The sequence below is a fragment of the Somniosus microcephalus genome, chromosome 3 (genome assembly GCF_052327205.1).
Source record: "Somniosus microcephalus isolate GS21.2 chromosome 3, FLI_Smic_1.0, whole genome shotgun sequence".
In the NCBI taxonomy this organism is placed as follows: domain Eukaryota; kingdom Metazoa; phylum Chordata; class Chondrichthyes; order Squaliformes; family Somniosidae; genus Somniosus; species Somniosus microcephalus.
The window spans coordinates 149,188,675-149,206,952 of NC_140989.1; positions in this window are offsets into that span (position 1 = coordinate 149,188,675).

An 18,278-nucleotide genomic window follows, 5' to 3' on the forward strand; every position below is an offset into this window, starting at 1 on the left:
TTCTTTGAGGACGTAACATACAGGGTGGATAAAGGGGAACCAGTGGACGTAGTGTATTTAGACTTCCAAAAGGCATTTGACAAGGTGCCACACAAAAGATTATTGCTCAAAATAAAAAATCACGGGATTGGGGGTAATATTCTGGCATGGGTGGAGGATTGGCTATCTAACAGAAAGCAGAGAGTTGGGATAAATGGTTCATTCTCAGACTGGTAACTAGTGGTGTTCCGCAGGGGTCAGTGCTGGGACCCCAACTCTTTACAATCTATATTAACGATTTGGAGGAAGGGACCGAGTGTAACATATCAAAGTTTGCAGATGATACAAAGATGGGAGGGAAAGTAGTGAGTGAGGAGGACATAAAAAACCTGCAAAGGGACATAGACAGGCTAAGTAAGTGGGCAGAGATTTGGCAGATGGAATATAATACTGGAAAGTGTGAGGTAACATAGAAACATAGAAGATAGGAGCAGGAGTAGGCCATTCGGCCCTTCGAGCCTGCTCCGCCATTCAATGAGATCATGGCTGATCATCCAAGTTCAGTACCCTGTCCCTGCCTTCTCCCCATATCCCTTGATCCCTTTAGCCTTAAGAAATATATCCAACTCTTTCTTGAATATATTTAATGAACTGGCCTCCACCGCCCTCTGTGGCAGAGAATTCCACAGGTTCACCACTCTCTGGGTGAAGAAATTCCTCCTCATTTCAGTCCTAAATGGCTTACCCCTTATCCTTAGACTATGATCCCTGGTTCTGGACTCCCCGGCCATCAGAAACATCCTTTGGCAGGAAAAATCATAGAGCAAGTTATTATCTTAATGGCAAGAAACTGGAAAGTACTGCAGTACCAAGGGATCTGGGGGTCCTGGTACGCGAAACACAAAAAGTTAGTATGCAGGTGCAGCAGGTGATCAAGAAGGCCAATGGAATGTTGGCTTTTATTGCTAGGGGGATGGAATATAAAAACAGGGAGGTATTGCTGCAGTTGTACAAGGTATTGTTGAGACCACACCTGGAATACTGCATACAGTTTTGGTGTCCATACTTAAGAAAAGACATACTTGCTCTCAAGGCAGTACAAAGAAGTTTCACTCGGTTAATCCCGGGGATGAGGGGGTTGTCATATGAGGAGAGGTTGAGTAGATTGGGACTCTACTCATTGGAGTTCAGAAGAATGAGAGGCGATCTTATTGAAACATATAAGATTGTGAAGGGGCTTGATCGGGTGGATGTGGTGAGGATGTTCCCAATGATGGGTGAAACTAGAACTAGGGGGCATAATCTTAGAATAAGGGGCTGCTCTTTCAAAACTGAGATGAGGAGAAACTTCTTCACTCAGAGGGTGGTAGGTCTGTGGAATTTGCTGCCCCAGAGAGCTGTGGAAGCTACATCATTAAATAAATTTAAAACAGAAATAGACAGTTTCTTAGAAGTAAGGGGATTAAGGGGTTACGGGGAACGGGTAGGAAATCGGACATGAGACTAGGTTCGGATCGGTCTTGGCCCTGTGGGTGGCAGAGCGGGCCCAGGGGCCATGTAGTCTGGTCCTGCTCCTACTTCTTGTGTTCTAATTCTGTGTTAGATTTCAGGAGATGGTTCTATTCACAGGGATTAGTGGAGGCCTCGGGAACAGGCTGCCAGCTAGGAGTCCTTCAAGAGTAAATTGGGCCTGTTCCTGGCTGGGGTGGAGATCACCTCTTACAGAAGGTAAGTACTGCAGGAAATACAGGGACAGAGTGACCTCCTGGATGAGTTTCGATCGCCTAGATGGGTCGGAGAGGAATTTCCCAGTTTTTTTTCTCCCAAATTGGCCATTGGGTTTTTGATCTGGTTTTTCGCCTCTCCCGCGAGATCACATGGGTTTGGGTGGGATGGAGAGTGAAAGTAGATTTGAGGTTAGGATCAGATCAGCCATGATCTTATTGAATGGCGGAGCAGGCTCGAGGGGCCGATTGGCCTACTCCTGCTCCTATTTCTTAAGTTCTTATGTTCTTATGTTCTAGAATTACAATGTACAAAATCCCTTACCCTACCAACCCCACTACACTAGCTAGGCTGGAATCCAGAGGACCAGGAAATGCTCACCAAAACGACTTTCTTGACAGTTTTAGAGGTTCGTGATTTTGGGGTTCTCTTTAGCTGTGGTGGTTGGGGCCTGCCGTACCTCAGACGTGGTAGAAGACTGCACCTGCGTTGGGTCTTCAGTTGGGTTTGGTCCACTGATGCGGTTAGTCGCACTGTTGGGTCTTTCGGGTAAGTACCCAATTTCCTTTGGTTAGGGCTAGTTTTAGAGTCTTTTGTGTCCAAATCTTACCCAGGGGTAAGCCAGACTAGCCTGTAGAGTGGAAACAAGTCTTTGGTTTGTGAGTTTTTCGGCGGTTGGTTTCTTGTTGGTCGCGGTGGCCCAATATTACCTGGTTGGTGGTAATATTGGCGGTTGTTGGTTTCTGTAGGCCTTTGGTTGCCGCAATCTCTGTTTCTTCTTTCTTCCTTCGAGTCTCCGATGATGGTCTTTCTCTTGAGCTGGTTGGCTGAACATGAACTCGGACTGGCTGTCCGTTTGAACTGTCTGTGTTCCAAACTGTACTGGACTGCACTGTACTGCTGAACTGAAAAGGCAGGCCTCAATTATACTAATTTGGGGCCTGGCTTATCTGACCACCAAATCTTGGCTTCCTTTGTTAAATTTGGCAGGCTCGTTATTTTTAATGTACTTTAAAACTTTAACGAGCTTCGAGGATGGCCCATCCAAACTTAACGAGTTTTGGGGATGGCTCATCTAGATTTAATCGGCCTTTAACTGGTTTCGGGATTGCCTTGAAACCAACTTAAAATGCAAAACGTTTGTCAATCTCTTTAATTTACTTTGGACTGTGGTTTGTTTGTGGTAACTTGTAGGGCTAATGTTCTTTCCTTTGTATGGCTGGGGACATGTCCTGTTTACTTGGTACCTGGCTCTGCGACATCTTGGTGGGAAAACAGGCTTCATTGTCCTAATGTAAAACTGGGGTGGCCCTGGACATTCCTAGACAGTTCAATATCCAAACCTCAGGGGCCCACCATGCCTCCCCGTTGTTCCAGCTGTTTTGCAAGCCTGAACATGTCTTTTAAACCAGCCAAATCTTCCTGGGTTTTTGTTTTAAATCCATTTTGCCCAATAACTCTTAAAACAGTCCAAAAGTCTCTTCCTTAATTAACACTTTGAAATCTTCTGTTTTGCCCAACCACCACAATTACCCCTTTTCCAGATTTCTTCTGTGGTGTTCCCAAAATCATTTTAAAAAATGACTTTCCTTGTGTTCTGGGGTTGTGCAGAAATTTTCAAACCTTACAACTCACAGGGTGGTGAATCTTTGGAATTCTCTACCTCAGAGGGCTGTGGTTGCTCAGTCGTTGAGTATATTCAAGACAGAGAGCGATAGATTTTTGGATGTTAACGGAATCAAGGGCTATGGAGATAGTGCAGGAAAGTGGAGATGAGGTAGGAGATCAGCCATCATCTTATTGAATGGCAGAGCAGGTTCAAGGGGCCGAATGGCCTACTCCTGCTCCTATTTCTTATATTCCTATGTGCGATTTGCGAAAATACGATTTTGGTACTGGTAGTAATGGACCAGTAGATGCAACTGTTATAATGATCCTTTAATGCGTCTCAATCATTTGGTCACTTAACTGATATAAATGTGCCACAGCTAGTCCACTCAGCTGTGGAATGCAAAACATTGCTCTTTCCCCATAGCCCTGCAAATTTTTCCCTTTCAAGTATTTATCCAATTCCCTTTCTAAAGTTATTATTGAATTTGCTTTCAACACCCTTTCAGGCAGTGCATTCCCGATCATAACTCACTGCAAAAATGAACGTGGCTCGACAGATATTGAAAAAAATGCAATTTAACAACCAGAGCCTGCCTGCACACACTAGTAACTGCTGTAATGAAGTTATAGGAAAAGAATGCTGGTGGTGGAAGGTAGCACTCATAAAAGATAAGTGGGTATATTTGCTACTGCTAGGGTCCATGGAGATTAGTATTTAAAGGGGCGGAGATTGGGGACCAAAGTGCAACAGCATCACTGGCCGTGTTAGTGCTATTTTAAGTTTTCTGCCCTGTGATAAAAGAACTGATCATAGAATGATACAGCACAGAAGGAGGTCATTCAGCCCTTCGTGTCTGTGTCGGCTCTTTGAAAGAGCTATCCAATTAGTTCTACTACCCTGCTCTTTCCCCATAGCCCTGCAAATTTTTCCCCTTCAAGTAATTATCCAATTCCCTTTTGAAAGATACTACTGAATCTGCTTCCAACACCCTTTCAGCCAGTGCATTCCAGATTACAACAACTCACTGCATAAAAAAAACATTCTCTTCATCTCGCCTCTGGTTCTTTTACCAATTATCTTAGATCTGTGTCCTCTGGTTATCGACCCTTCTGCCAATGGAAAGAGTTTCTTCTTATTTACTCTATCAAAATTCTTCCTGATTTTGAACACCTGTATTAAATCTGCCATTAACCTTCTCTGATTAGAACTCATGTTCTGTTGTAATTTGATAAGGCCAGCAAGAGCTTGCTATTGGTCCTTAATGCTGATTAGTGTTGTTTCCCAATTAGCGTTATAAATTCTCCACTGGTGCATATGCTGCTCTTGATCAGAGTTTGGGGTAGTTTTGTGATAGGAAGTGCCATAAAATCGAGTAGGAAATCATTTTATTTGGCAGAAGGCAAGACTGCTCTTCGGCCCTACTTTTTGCGGTGGTGGTTCTGGCTCTGGTTCTGGTTCTGGTTCTGGCTCTGGCTCTGGCTCTGGCTCTCTGGCCCTCTGGCCCTGTGCTTCAGGCCAAACTAAAGCTGCCAGGCATTCCAGAGTGAACTACATGCACATCCATTGTCTTGCTACATGTAAGAATAAAAATGTATGTTTTGTCAGAATTATGATGTGTGATGGACTCGAGACTATTAATATAAGATGTATGTAATAATGATGAATTTAATGTGTATGTATCTCCTCTGGGTGGGTGGAGCTCAAGGCATCGGCGCGAAACTTAACAAAGGCAACCTGCATAACAAGGCAACCCCCACAGAGACAGCATGACTTTCAGGGTAAACAAACCCATCGAAAACCCATCAAAACTCCGAGCCATTAAAAGGTGTTAACAAAACGATTAACCTAATCAAGAAATGGCACCAGCCTCTGCAGACAGATGCATGAGTAAGGAAAGCCAATTAAGAACTGCCATGAAACTAAGACCCAATCCTGGGGTTTTAGCAATTTATACTAGAGACAATGGCCTAGAAATTGGGTTGGTAGCGCCGGCGCTGAGCGCCTCAGGAGACCTAGAATTGGGGCGAAGCGCTATGTTGGGGTGGACGCTATGAAGATAGCGCCAACTCAGAGTAGGGGGGCGCTATTTAAAGGGGACAGCTCTACTGCAGAACCTTCTGCCACTTGGCCTGCTCATTGCGCTCGCTGCTAGAGAGAGTTGGCGAGCTAATGTGGAGCGGAGTTCTGGGATTTGAGCTTTACAGTACTTGGTACCTTCAACCCTGTCCGAAGCACTTGCACCACTACACCTAAAAGCCTTTTGACCAACTGGCATCGGAATGGGAGCTTGTTTGGAGGGCGACGGACCTCATCTGCACTCTGTGCAGCAGTCATGACGACCTGCCTTGCCCTGCGGGGAGACGGTGGCCGAACTTGCCTATCTCCCCTGCGTTGCTCCATGCCGCTTGGTCCGGCAACTGGTTCATCCTCAGAGCCACCCCCCCTCCCCTCCAGGGGACTACTATCCCCAGTCTGCAGATGTCTCCGCTCCCCGGATTCTGCAATGGTTGGTCCGGATTCCTCCTGGTCCTCGCCTCCGCTGGCACTGGCACTGGCAGCTTCAGCGCGTTGAGCCCGAGTTGGTGCTGCTTCATCTGAAAGTAGGAGGTGGAAGAGTGGCTTTAGCAAAAGGACAGGTTTGCTGAAAGGCATGCCAGATTGTGGCAAGGCTCTGACATGGCTGCACATTGAGGATGCATGCTGGCGGGGGGACCAAGTGGAAGGCAACAGGTGGGAAAGGTGAGAGTCTTACCCTCGCTGTCGGTAATGGGGTCTGCAGATGCAGTGGTCACTGGACCAGACAGACGTCCTCCAAGTATCTGGTTCACTCTCTCCTCCAGATCCGTGAGAGTGACCACTTGTGCAGGTCCGCCACCGGTTCGACGCTGCTCCTTTCTAATCTGTGCCATCTTGGACTGCAGGGGAAAGAAGGGGAGGTTCTGTTACATGAGGCCTTGAGACATCATCGCATGCCCCCCATGGTGCAAGAGCCCTTACATGAGGCCTTGAGACCTCATCGCATGCCCCCCGTGGTGCAAGAGCCCTTACATGAGGCCTTGAGACATCTGTCCATGTGTGTGGCCAGAAAGGGCCATGGGTGCATGCTGACAGATGGCCATTGGCGCATCATTGCAGCAGGGTGCCCGAAGTCAGCTGCAGATGGAGGGATGCACAAGTTTGGTAAACCATCACTCACCCTAACGATCCGTGTGAGGTCGTTGAATTTCTTCCTGCACTGAACAGGGGTCCTGGTCGCCATGCTGCTGGAATTCACCCTCACAGCAACCTCCCTCCAAGATCATCGATAAGCCTTCTGATTTGGCCTCTTGCCATTATCCGGATACAGGACCTCTCGACGGTGTTCAACTGCAGCCACCAAGTGGTCCAGAGCCTCAGTGCTGAAGCGCTCTGCTCTCTGCCTAACCTTCTCCATAATGCACAAGTTTCTAACGCCAGACAAGGGCGAGTGCCGAATCTGAGGCCTACAGGGCGTTGGGTGTTTAATCTCAGTCTGACTGACCCGCCCCTTTAAGAACCGGCTGGCGCCTGTAGGTCTCGTGCTTTCCCGTAATTGAGTTCACCTGCGCTGCGCCCGTCCGCGTCGATATTGAGTAGCGCCTGACCTTTTCCGCCTTAAGAGCACCGTGCAACGGCTGATTTAGCGCCTCAATCCCCTTTGGGGGCGATGCAACCCAATATCGCGCCAGGCAGCGATAAGTTTCGTCTGGCTATAAACTTTGTGCATCGCCAGTTCTAACGCCTCAAGCGGGGCTATACCCAATTTCTAGGCCAATGGACTTTAAAAAACATAAAAGAAGGAACCCAAAAGCTTGATGAGCTCGCTCTCTCTCTTGCACGCTCTTGCTCTCTCTCTTGCACGCTCTCGCTCTCTCTCTTGCACGCTCTCGCTCTCTCTCTTGATGACCACGCAGCAAAGCAGGAAGCCCCCCTCTGCAGACCAGTCCAAGAAGCAAGGAAGACCACGTGCATTGCCTGATTCAGAGGGAAGTATAAGTCTGTTTAAATCTGTAACCCATTACCTTACCTGTTGTAATCAAGTAGAGTCCATAGGATACCAGTAGACTGTTGTTTTGCCCAATAGGCTATGTGCATGTGTGTGTGTTTAATAAACTTATTCCAAATTGTTTCAAAAGAATTGGTCTTGCTGTCAATTTAATGCCAGTCAAAATAAAAATCTTACATGTAGATGCAGGTCGTAAACATCTCCAGTTGTGCCACTACCTGCTTCACATTCTGGGCGAATGTCCCCAATGCCTCCACATATTGATGGGCCGAATGGCCTCCTTCTTTGCTGTGCTATTCTATGATTCTATATGTCTGATGTTCTTCAAACGTTTCTTCTTTTAAAAGCAGGACCCTTGAGATCCAGACCTTAAGGCTTCTCAGCTGAGGGCAGATGTCTACTGACCCTAAAATAAAAACAGAAAATGCTGGAAACACTCAGCAGGTCAGGCAGCATCTGTGAAACAGAGTTCACGTTTCAGGTCAATGACCTTTTCATCAAAATGTCTTCTGACCCTGATGGACAAGAAGAGAAATCAGAATGGGTTTCTGAGGAGAAGAGTTGGCATGTAAATTGCAGTAGGAGTGGCATCTGCATTATGTAGTTTGCTGACAGATTTTTAAAAATTTGTTCCAGGGATATGGACGATGCCAGGAGGGCTGCATTTAATGCCTATCCCTCTTAGTCCTGATAAGGTATTGAGCCTTTTCAATGAACTGCTGCAGCTCTCGTGGTGCTGGCACATTGTAATGATTATTTGTGCAACTGAGTAGCTTGCTAGGTCATTTAATCTTTAAGGGTCAATCATGTAGTGCAGATGTGACTTATGCTAAGGCCAGACCAGGTAAGGGTGACAGACATTAGGGAACTAGTTGGGTTTTTATGACAATCCGACAGCTTTCATGTTAATTTTTTTCTGGCACTAGGCCACAAAGAACAAGATTTATTGGATTCAATTTCATAACTTGGCATGGTGGGATTTGAACTGATGACATTTACATGGCTACATCAGTGCCATGACCACTAGGCTATTGTAAGAAGGAAGAGAAGCAGATGTCATGATGAACCAGCTAAACAATTACTGATATCAACTGTTTGAAATTGAAGAAAAATTGTGCTGGGTTTCAACCTTCCTGGGGAGTATGCATGACAGATGGTAAATCTGTTACAAAGTTAATGGCAAATGGTAAAACTAGATATTTATATCCTTTCTTGATTCACTTCTGAAAAGAGTGATGAAAAAATACAGGACTTTGTAATACAGGGAGGGAAAGAACAAGAATCACATACCTTCTGCATAACAACTTGTTATGTTAGATACTTAGGGGGAAAAATTCAGTATCGCCCCATTTGGGGCGCCATTATCGGCCGTGTGCAAAGTTTAGTGCCTGGCGCTAATTATCGCGTCCAACAGCAAACTTTGCTTTTATCGCCCCTGGAGGTGATTGGAGCGCTAAATCAGGTGCTTCACACCTCTCTTAAGGTGCAAAGGCCGAGCAGCGAGGCGCTACCTCAGAGCGCTGGCGAAGCAAGGAAGGGCAAATCAAAATGAACCTGCAAAGTGCTGCTCAGTACCCAAAACTCCTTCACACAGCGTTGAATCTCTGCAGAAGTCTCTCTCTCTCAGAATGCGTGGTGCAAAAATGTCACCAACTAAAAAAGGCAGGAAGCGGTCACCTTTAAATAGCACTCCCCCAGTCCCTTTCTGACTGCAAAACGCTCCCCTCAACCTGTCGTTGCTAGCGGTAGGTGGTAAGGCAGGGGTCGCCACTCAATATCCGGTCCCGGGCGCTACCGGGGCAATGCGCACTCGACTGACATCATGATCTGCCGGCGCAGGAGATCGTGGCGGTAATGTTTAGCGCTGCCGCAAAATGTCTAGTTAATTTCACCAGCAGCGCAAATATCGCCGTGCCCGGGCGCTAGTTGCTTTGTGCCCCATTAGCGCCCTCTTAAGGCTGTAACGGGAGGCGCAAACAACTGAATTTTTCCCCCTTACAATGATAAATGGCCATTAGACCCATAGGTACTTGCTTCATTTCTCAGTGGATTCATCTCCTTGTACCCACCCCTTGCCTCCCTGCTACCTCCTGCGAAGATAAAAAAAACAGTAGTCAATTTAGCAAGCCTCTGTCAAAAGTTCCTAACTGATCCCCGTGCCGGTGGTAGCACTCTTCTGAGTCAGAAAGCAGCATGCTATAGACAGAGCTAAGCGATCCCACAACCAATGGATCAGGTCAAAGCTCTGCAGTCCTGCCACATCCAGTCGTGAATGGTGGTGGACCATTAAACCATTAACGGGAGGAGCAGGCTCCAGGAATATCCCCATCCTCAATGATGATGGAGCCCAGCACGTGAGTGCAAAAGACAAGGCTGAAGCATCTGCAACCATCTTCAGCCAGAAGTGCTGAGTGGATGATCCAGATCGGCCTCCTCCTGAGGTCACCACCATCACAGAAGCCAGTCTTCAGCCAATTCGATTCACTCCATGTGATATCAAGAAACGGCTGAGCGCACTGGATACAGCAAAGGCTATGGGCCTCGACAACATCCCGGCTGTCGTGCTGAAGACTTGTGCTCCAGAACTAGCCACACCTCTAGCCAAGCTGTTCCAGTACAGCTACAACAGTGGCATCTACCCGACAATGTGGAAAACTGCCCAGGTATGTCCTGTCCACAAAAAGCAGGACAAATCCAATCCGGCCAATTACCACCCCATCAGCTTACTCTCAATTATCAGCAAAGTGATGGAAGGTGTCATCGACAGTGCTATCAAGTGGCACTTACGCACCAATAACCTGCTCACCAATGCTCAGTTTGGGTTCTGCCAGGACCACTCAGCTCCAGACCTCATTTCAGCTTTGGTCCAAACATGGACAAAAGAGCTGAATTCCAGAGGTGAGGTGAGAGGGACTGCCCTTGACATCAAGGCAGCATTTGACCAAGTGTGGCATCAAGGAGCCCTAGTAAAATTGAAGTCAATGAGAATCAGGGGGAAAACTCTCCATTGGCTGGAGTCACACCTAGCACAAAGGAAGATGGTTGTGGTTGTTGGAGGTCAATCATCTCAGCCACAGGACATCACTGCAGGAGTTCCTCAGGGCAGTGTCCTAGGCCCAACCATCTTCAGCTGCTTCATTAATGACATTCCCTCCATCATAAGGTCAGAATAGGGGATGTTCGCTGATGTTTGCAGTGTTCAGTTCCATTTGCAACTCCTCAGATCATGAAGCAGTCCATACCCGCTTGCAGCAAGACCCGGACGACATTCAGGCTTGGGCTGATAAGTGGCAGGTAACATTCGCGCCACACAAATGCCAGGCAATGACTATCTCCAACAAGCGAGAGTCTAACCACTGCCCCTTAACATTCAATGGCATTACCATTGCCGAATCCTCCACCATCAACATCCTGGGGGGTCACCATTGACCAGAAACTTAACTGGACCAGCCACATAAATACTGTGGCAACAAGAGCAGGTCAGAGGCTGGGAATTCTGCAGCAAGTGTCTCACCTCCTGACTCCCCAAAGCCACTCCACCACCTGCAAGGCACAAGTAAGGAGTGTGAGGGAATACTCTCCACTTGGCTGGATGAGTGCAGCTCCAACAACACTCAAGAAGCTCAACACCATCCAGGACAAAGCAGCCCGCTTGATTGACACCCCATCCACCACCTTAAAGATTCACTCCATCCACCACCTGCGTACCGTGGCTGCAGTGTGTACCATCTATAAGATGCACTGCAGCAACTCGCCAAGGCTTCTTCAGCAGCACTTCCCAAACCCGCGACCTCTTCCACCGAGAAGGGCAAAGGCAGCAGGTGCATGGGAACACCACCACCTGAAAGTTCCCCTCCAAGTCACACACTATCCTGACTTAGAGGTATATCGCCAATCCTTCATCGTCGCTGGGTCAAAATCCTGGAACTCCCTCCCTAACAGCACTGTGGGAGTACCTTCACCACACGGACTGCAGCGGTTCAAAAGGTGGCTCACCACCACCTTCTCAAGGGCAATTATGGATGGGCAATAAATGCTGGCCTTGCCAGCGATGCCCACATCCCTATGAACAAATTGAAAAAAAAAAGTTATGGGATGTGGGCGTCACTCCACTCTAGCACTTGAGAACATAATCTTGGCTTACACCACTGTGCAGAACTGAGGGAGTGCTACACTGTTGGAGGTGGTATCTTTCAGATGAGATGTTAAACTGAGGTCCTGTCTGCTGTCTGGAGACCTGGCCAACATTTATCTCTTAACTGTCACCAGTAAAACAGTTTAATTGGAGATTTATCTCATTTCTGTGTGTGGGACCTTGCTGTGGGAAAATATTGCTGCCGCGTTTCCTTACATTACACAGTGACTACACTTCAAAAGTACTTAATTGGCTGTAAAGCACTTTGGGATGTCCTGAGGTGGTGAAAGGCGCTATATAAATGCAAGTTCCTCTCTCTTTCTCAGAGGTGATTAGTCAAGCTCCAGGAGGCCTAGAACTCATTAGCTATTATCCAAAGTCTTAGCTGAAATTATAAAGCAAGAAAAAAGGGGAAATACTTTATACAGTTGACTATAATACCTGCTTATCTCCTCATAGTCCTAACTCATTCAGCCACAACTCTCTTGGGGTTGTAAAGACTTTCTTGCTCTGCCCAAGCCCATTTTGCCTGAAGTCTCTTAGTTTTACATGGACACAATTAAGTACAAACTGCTCAGGAGGAGTACTAAAAGCTTCTGTAAAGAAACACTTTGTGAAAGACTAGCATGTGCATTGTAATAAAGAAGGATGGTGATGATGATGCAATTGAAGTGGTGTGTGGACAAGATGCCCTTTGTACTGATAAGCTATCTACGAGGAAGATTAATTGAAAAAACCTTTCAGAAGTTTGGGGAAGTAGCTCCAAATTTCTCTAACATAGCTGGGGCCAGTCATCAGGCAGCACTTAGCCTGTGGAGCTGAACCCTTCCCCCTCCCAGTTACCTGAGAATAATTCTCCATTGCGAAAGGAAGCTTTAGGAATATGCGATTGCATTAATGTGCAAAGTCAGTTAATAGTTCCAAAGTATGACATTTCTAACTAGAAAGAGTTGAACAAGCCAAGTCTTAAGGGTGACCATTAAAGGATACAAATAATTTCTCGGCCTGATTTACCACATCCTCATGTATATTGGCCCAGAAATTCGAGTCGGGGGCTTCCCGCGGGTGCAAGCCCCCGACCTACACTTACCTAGCGCGCCGGCAGTTGAGCTCTGGGCCTGAGTGGAATTCCTCTCCGGGGCCTGGCCCAGAGGCCGGTGCGCTGTGCTTGCGTGTCCCAGGGGCGTAGTTAGTGCGATGCGTCCCCTGGGATCACGTGAGCCATGGCAGCCAATCGGAGGAGGGAAAAGCCCATTCATAAGATTGACAGAAAGACCTGTCAAAACGTATGAATGCTGAGGGCCCAAAACAGTAGTTAACCTTCAAATACATTTTTTTTTAAATCACACTTTTTAAATAAACTATAAATTACATTAAATAACTATTTCAAACAATAATTTAAATTTTTGAAAAAAATAATTTTATAAAAAAACAGGGCTAAAAATAAACTTACCTTGCTTTAAAGTATTTCCAAATAATAAACCTGTGGAAAAAATGTTTTAATTTTAATTAATTGACCACTTACCTTTTAAAATGCAGTCCTTACGCCTGGTTTTTACATTTCTAAAATCTAAAGACTTACCCTCACGGAAAAACCTGTAAAAAAACCGTAAGTTCAAAGTGCACGCGCAGACTCCCGCGCGCACGCGTTCGACCTCTGAGCCCCTTCGTTCAGAGGATCGGAAGTGCCGGTTTCCCGCGCATGCGTAGTGCATGCAAGAAACCTGCACTTCCATCGGGTCCACGCGTGAGTACCCCGTGCGTACTCATGCGTTGGGACCCGAATTTCTGGGCCATTACATATTCATTTATAATCTGTCACTTCATGTTTTTTTTTCTGTCTAAATTTTCCTTGCCCTTCTGCCATGTTTGATTTCCTCTCTAAGGTTTATCCTCAGTGTATTTTCCTAGCTTGGAGTGCAACAGAGGTAGATCTCCTCCTAAGGTATCTGTTTCCTAAACGAGCATCATGAACTATGTAACTTAACCATTCGAACAGAGTTGGTGGTTTTCAAGCATTTTTTTGCCAAAGGGTGTATTATGTACAGATCTCTCCTTTACTTTAGGAAGTGCCATGTTCCAATTAGCTTTAAACACCACCACACCTTCCTGCCTGAGCCATATGTAAATACATGGCAGCGTCCTTCAGTATGGAGGTATATTCCATAGTTTCACTTATGGAAAATATTTACTCACACTACACTCTACTTTCCCAGAAACCCACGCTTTATAACCCAATATGTCAAGAATTATGGGTGTAGCCAAACATGTTTAATTAACTTTGGCAAAAACAAATCTGTATAAAATATTTTTTTTTACCAAATGTAAACCTACTGAAAAATGTTTTTAAAAATATGCAACATCAAAGATAAATGGGGGAAAGAAATATCTTTTTCATGCTTAGTAATTAAACCTTATGAACAATTTTATGGAGGTGAAGAAAATGCTTCATTTCTTGCTCCTGAAAGAAGCCCAGTTTATAGTCAATATTCGCCATTGACCTTTCTGCAATATATTTCCACAGTGCTAATGTAAACCGCACAGATGTGCTACTTGAACATGCCACAGCACTGGTACACAAGATTTTAGAGTGCTGCAGAAAACCGCTAAAGCTGCTCCCTACGGTTGTGTGTTGCTCCTTCTAAGAAATGGAATCAGTAAGTAGCAGCTCATGTTTCTTTCTCGCTATCAGCTCACACATGAAGAAGGGCCCCTGGAGGAAGCCTGACAGCACCTGTGAGGAAGTACCCAGGAAGAATCAGCACTTTCTGCAGAGGAAGAAAAAAAGTTGGAGAAGTGATAAAAGGCCTTGCTGCATAAAAATTATAATTATTTATAGTAATCTGGGATGTAATGTTTAAGTATCCACCAGATGGAGCCAAATATTAAGGGTTCACATTCACCAGTATTTAAGGTAATGGGTCATGTATTCAATGTCCTGGTACACCAGTTTATATGGTAATGTGGCATTGCATTATGGGTATGACTCAGAGGTTCATCCTCCATCTTGGTGCTCGTGAAGTAAGAAATGTGCTTTGCTTCCAGCTGGTAAGAGCTATGTCTCTCTGCTACACCGTGTAATAAACAGTTGGGTTTTGTTCCTAATATCTCGCTTCTCTCAGTTTCTGACCTTACCACTCAGATATCACATATTGGCGACGAGGATAAACAGATCACATCTTGATGAAGAAAAAAAAGAAAAGGAACTCTGAATAATGGATCATGGCTGCTATGGTAGGAAAGATCTCTGCTTTTGATGTTCAAACGTAGACCTGGGATGAATACTGCAAGGTGTTGATGCATTTCTTTGAAGCAAATGATATAATTGATGTCGGAAAAAGGAGAGCTATTTTGCTCACTTCTGTGGGAAGTCAGACGTATAGTTTAATGAGAAACTTATGCAGTCCTGCAAAGCCTGGAGAGAGATCATGTGCTAACTTAGTGGCCTTGCTGAAGGACCATTTCAATCCCAGACTGAGTGAGATTGTACAGCATTTCAAATTTAATTCACGGAACAGGAAACCGGGAGAGACTGTATTGGATTATGTAGCGGTGTTGAGAAAATTGGCACACGATTGCAATTACGGCAACAACCTGAAAGACATGCTGAGAGATAGGCTAGTTTGCGGGATAATGGATGATCGAATGCAGCGAGACTGGGCTTACGTATGAAAAAGCATTGGAACTTGCTCAAGCCATAGAGGCAGTGAACCGAGATGTAAAAGAAATACAAGGTTCAGACTGGGCTACTACAAAGCAAGTTGGAGGTCAGGTTATTGTGCGCAAGTTAAATATGCATCAGAAACCACAATGTGAGCAGGTAAAGGCATGTTATAGATGCAATGGCGATCACCTGGTGAGGGAATGAAGGTTTCTGGAGGAAAAGTGCCACAAGTGTGGGAAAAAAGGGCACATAAAACGTGCATGCAGGGCAAAAGCAATCATGGAGGAATACAAACCAAAAGGGGGAGGAAAGCAAAACCTAGGAAAAGAAGTGAAAAAACAGGGAGCACATCACATCAGCGGAGAAGCTGAGAAAGCAGACGACATGTTCATAATGCATAGTATGGTAGAGAACATTCCAAAAGTGGATCTTATCACTTTGCAACCGACAATAAATGACTCTAAGGTCAACTTTGAAGTGGATACAGGATGCGGCGTAACCATAATGAACAGGGAGGAGTACTCAAAATTGTGGAACCGTGCAAAAGTTCCAGAGTTAAAGTCTTGCTCTATGCAGCTTAAAACATATACCGGTGAACAAGTGGCAACATTGGGTACAGCTACTGTAACTGTGCAACACAGGGACACCGTGGAACAGCTACCTGTAGTTGTAGTATCGGGTTCCAGACCAAACCTGTTAGGTCAGGGCTGGATACAAGAACTTAAATTAGATTGGGGAGCAATAAATCAAATAGAGGGAGGCAAACAGTTGTCTTTGCAAGAAGTGTTGATTGAATATGAGAACGTGTTCAAGGAAGAAGTTGGCACATTTAATGGCCCCCCAGCTAAGATTTATGTAGACAAGGAGGCACTGCCAAGGTTTTTTAAACAACGACCTGTGCCGTATGCCATGAAACCGAAGGTAGAGGTTGAGCTTGATCGTCTTTTGAGAGAGAACATACTGGAACCTGTGAAATGTTCAGAATGGGCAGCTCCCATTGTACCTGTTTTAAAACCAAACAATTCGGTAAGACTCTGTGGAGATTATACATTGACAGTAAATAGGGTGTCTAAACTAGAACAGTATCCTATTCCCAAAACCGAGGAACTCTTTGCAAACCTGGCTGGAGGGAAGAAATTCACAAAGCTGGATATGAGTCATGCATACTTGCAGATTACACTAGATGAGGAATCCAAGAAGTATGTAACCATAAATACACACAAGGGTTTGTTTACCTATAACCACTTACCATTTGGTGCCTCATCTAGCCCAGCTATTTTCCAGAGGACTATCGAGGGTGTACTGCAAGGGATCCCACATGTTTCAATCTATCTGGATGACATTCTGGTGACAGGAAGAACCGACCAGGAGCATCTGAGCACTCTGAGAGAGGCACTACAAAGATTGGATAAGGCTGGGTTACGGCTCAAGAGGAGTAAGTGCACTTTCCTGGGGAATGAGGCCGTGCTTCTGGGACACAGAGTGGACGCCACCGGGCTCCATCCAATCAAGGAGAAGGTACAAGCACTGCAGGAGGCCCCAGCTCTGACCAATGTGACTGAGTTAAAAGCTTACCTGGGACTGCTAAACTATTATAACAGATTTTTACCAAACTTGGCAACAGTGTTAGCACCTCTTCACAAACTTCTGTGCAAGGAGACACAGTGGCAGTGGGAAGAGGAACAGAGGGTTTCATTTGAACAGTCCAAGAAACTGATGCTGTCCTCGGATGTGCTGGTTCACTACAATGCAGAGAAAGACATCATTCTCTCTTGTGATGCTTCACCTTACGGGGTGGGGGCAGTTCTTTCACACAGCTTGGAAGATGGAACAGAAAGACCAATAGGGTTTATATCTCGAACTCTGACACTGGCAGAAAAATACTATTCCCAGTTAGATAAAGAGGGGTTAGCAGTAATGTTTGGGTTACAGAGGTTTCACAAGTACATATATGGCAGGAAATTCACCATATGCACTGATCATAAACCTCTTCTATCTCTTTTTAATGAAATGAAAGCAGTACCACAGATGGTGTCACCCCGGATCCAGAGGTGGGCAGTGATGTTGAGGGCATATGAGTATGTCATCGTTTACAAGGCGGGCAAGTACCATGGGAACGCAGATGCCTTGAGCCGTCTTCCACTGCCAGGTACACCTATCCGTGCAGCTCCAGAGGACAGGGTTTTGATGTTGGAGGACACGGACACGGCAATTGTGACCGCAGAACAAGTAAGGACATGGACCGGTAAAGATCCAGTACTGTCTAGAGTCCGAGAATATGTGATGACGGGTTGGCAACAGCATCCGGAAGGGACTGATTTCACACCTTACAGTGTCAGGAAGACAGAGCTCAGTGTGCAGGATGGTTGTGTGTTGTGGGGAGCACGAGTGATTATTCCACAGCCAGCACGACAGTCTATCCTAGGACAACTACATCAGTGTCATCCTGGAGTTTCGCGTATGAAAGCCTTGGCAAGGAGTTACTTGTGGTGGCCAAAGCTAGATGAGGAGATAGAAAATCTAGTCAAGACATGCAGCACTTGTCAAGTACACAGGAAGGCACCAGCAGCGGCTCCTCTCCACCCCTGGGAGTGGTCGGATAAACCATGGAGAAGATTACATGTAGATTATGCGGGTCCATTCATGGGAAAGATGTTCCTCATAATCATTGATGCCCATTCCAAATGGATGGATGTTTATCCTGTAAATTCTGCTTCATCTATTGTTACTATAGACTGCCTGTGTCGGAGTTTTAGTAATCAAGGGCTACCGGAGATCGTAGTAAGTGACAATGCCACGTGTTTTGTGAGTACAGAAACAAAAGGGTTCATGAGAAACAATGGCATAGTGCACGTGACCTCAGCTCCATATCATCCGTCTTCAAATGGACTTGCGGAGAGAGCCGTACAAACATTTGAGGAGATGATGAAAAAAAGTGCGGAAGGGAGTTTGGCAGCCAAGGTGTCACGAGTTCTGTTCAGCTACAGAATAACACCTCAATCTACCACAGGACTCTCTCCTGCTGAGCTGTTGTTAGGACGTCGACTACGCTCCACTCTTGACCTGGTTCACCCAGATCTAAAAAGGAAGGTGGAAAACCGACAAATCAAACAAAAGGAGAACCATGACAGAAGGACAA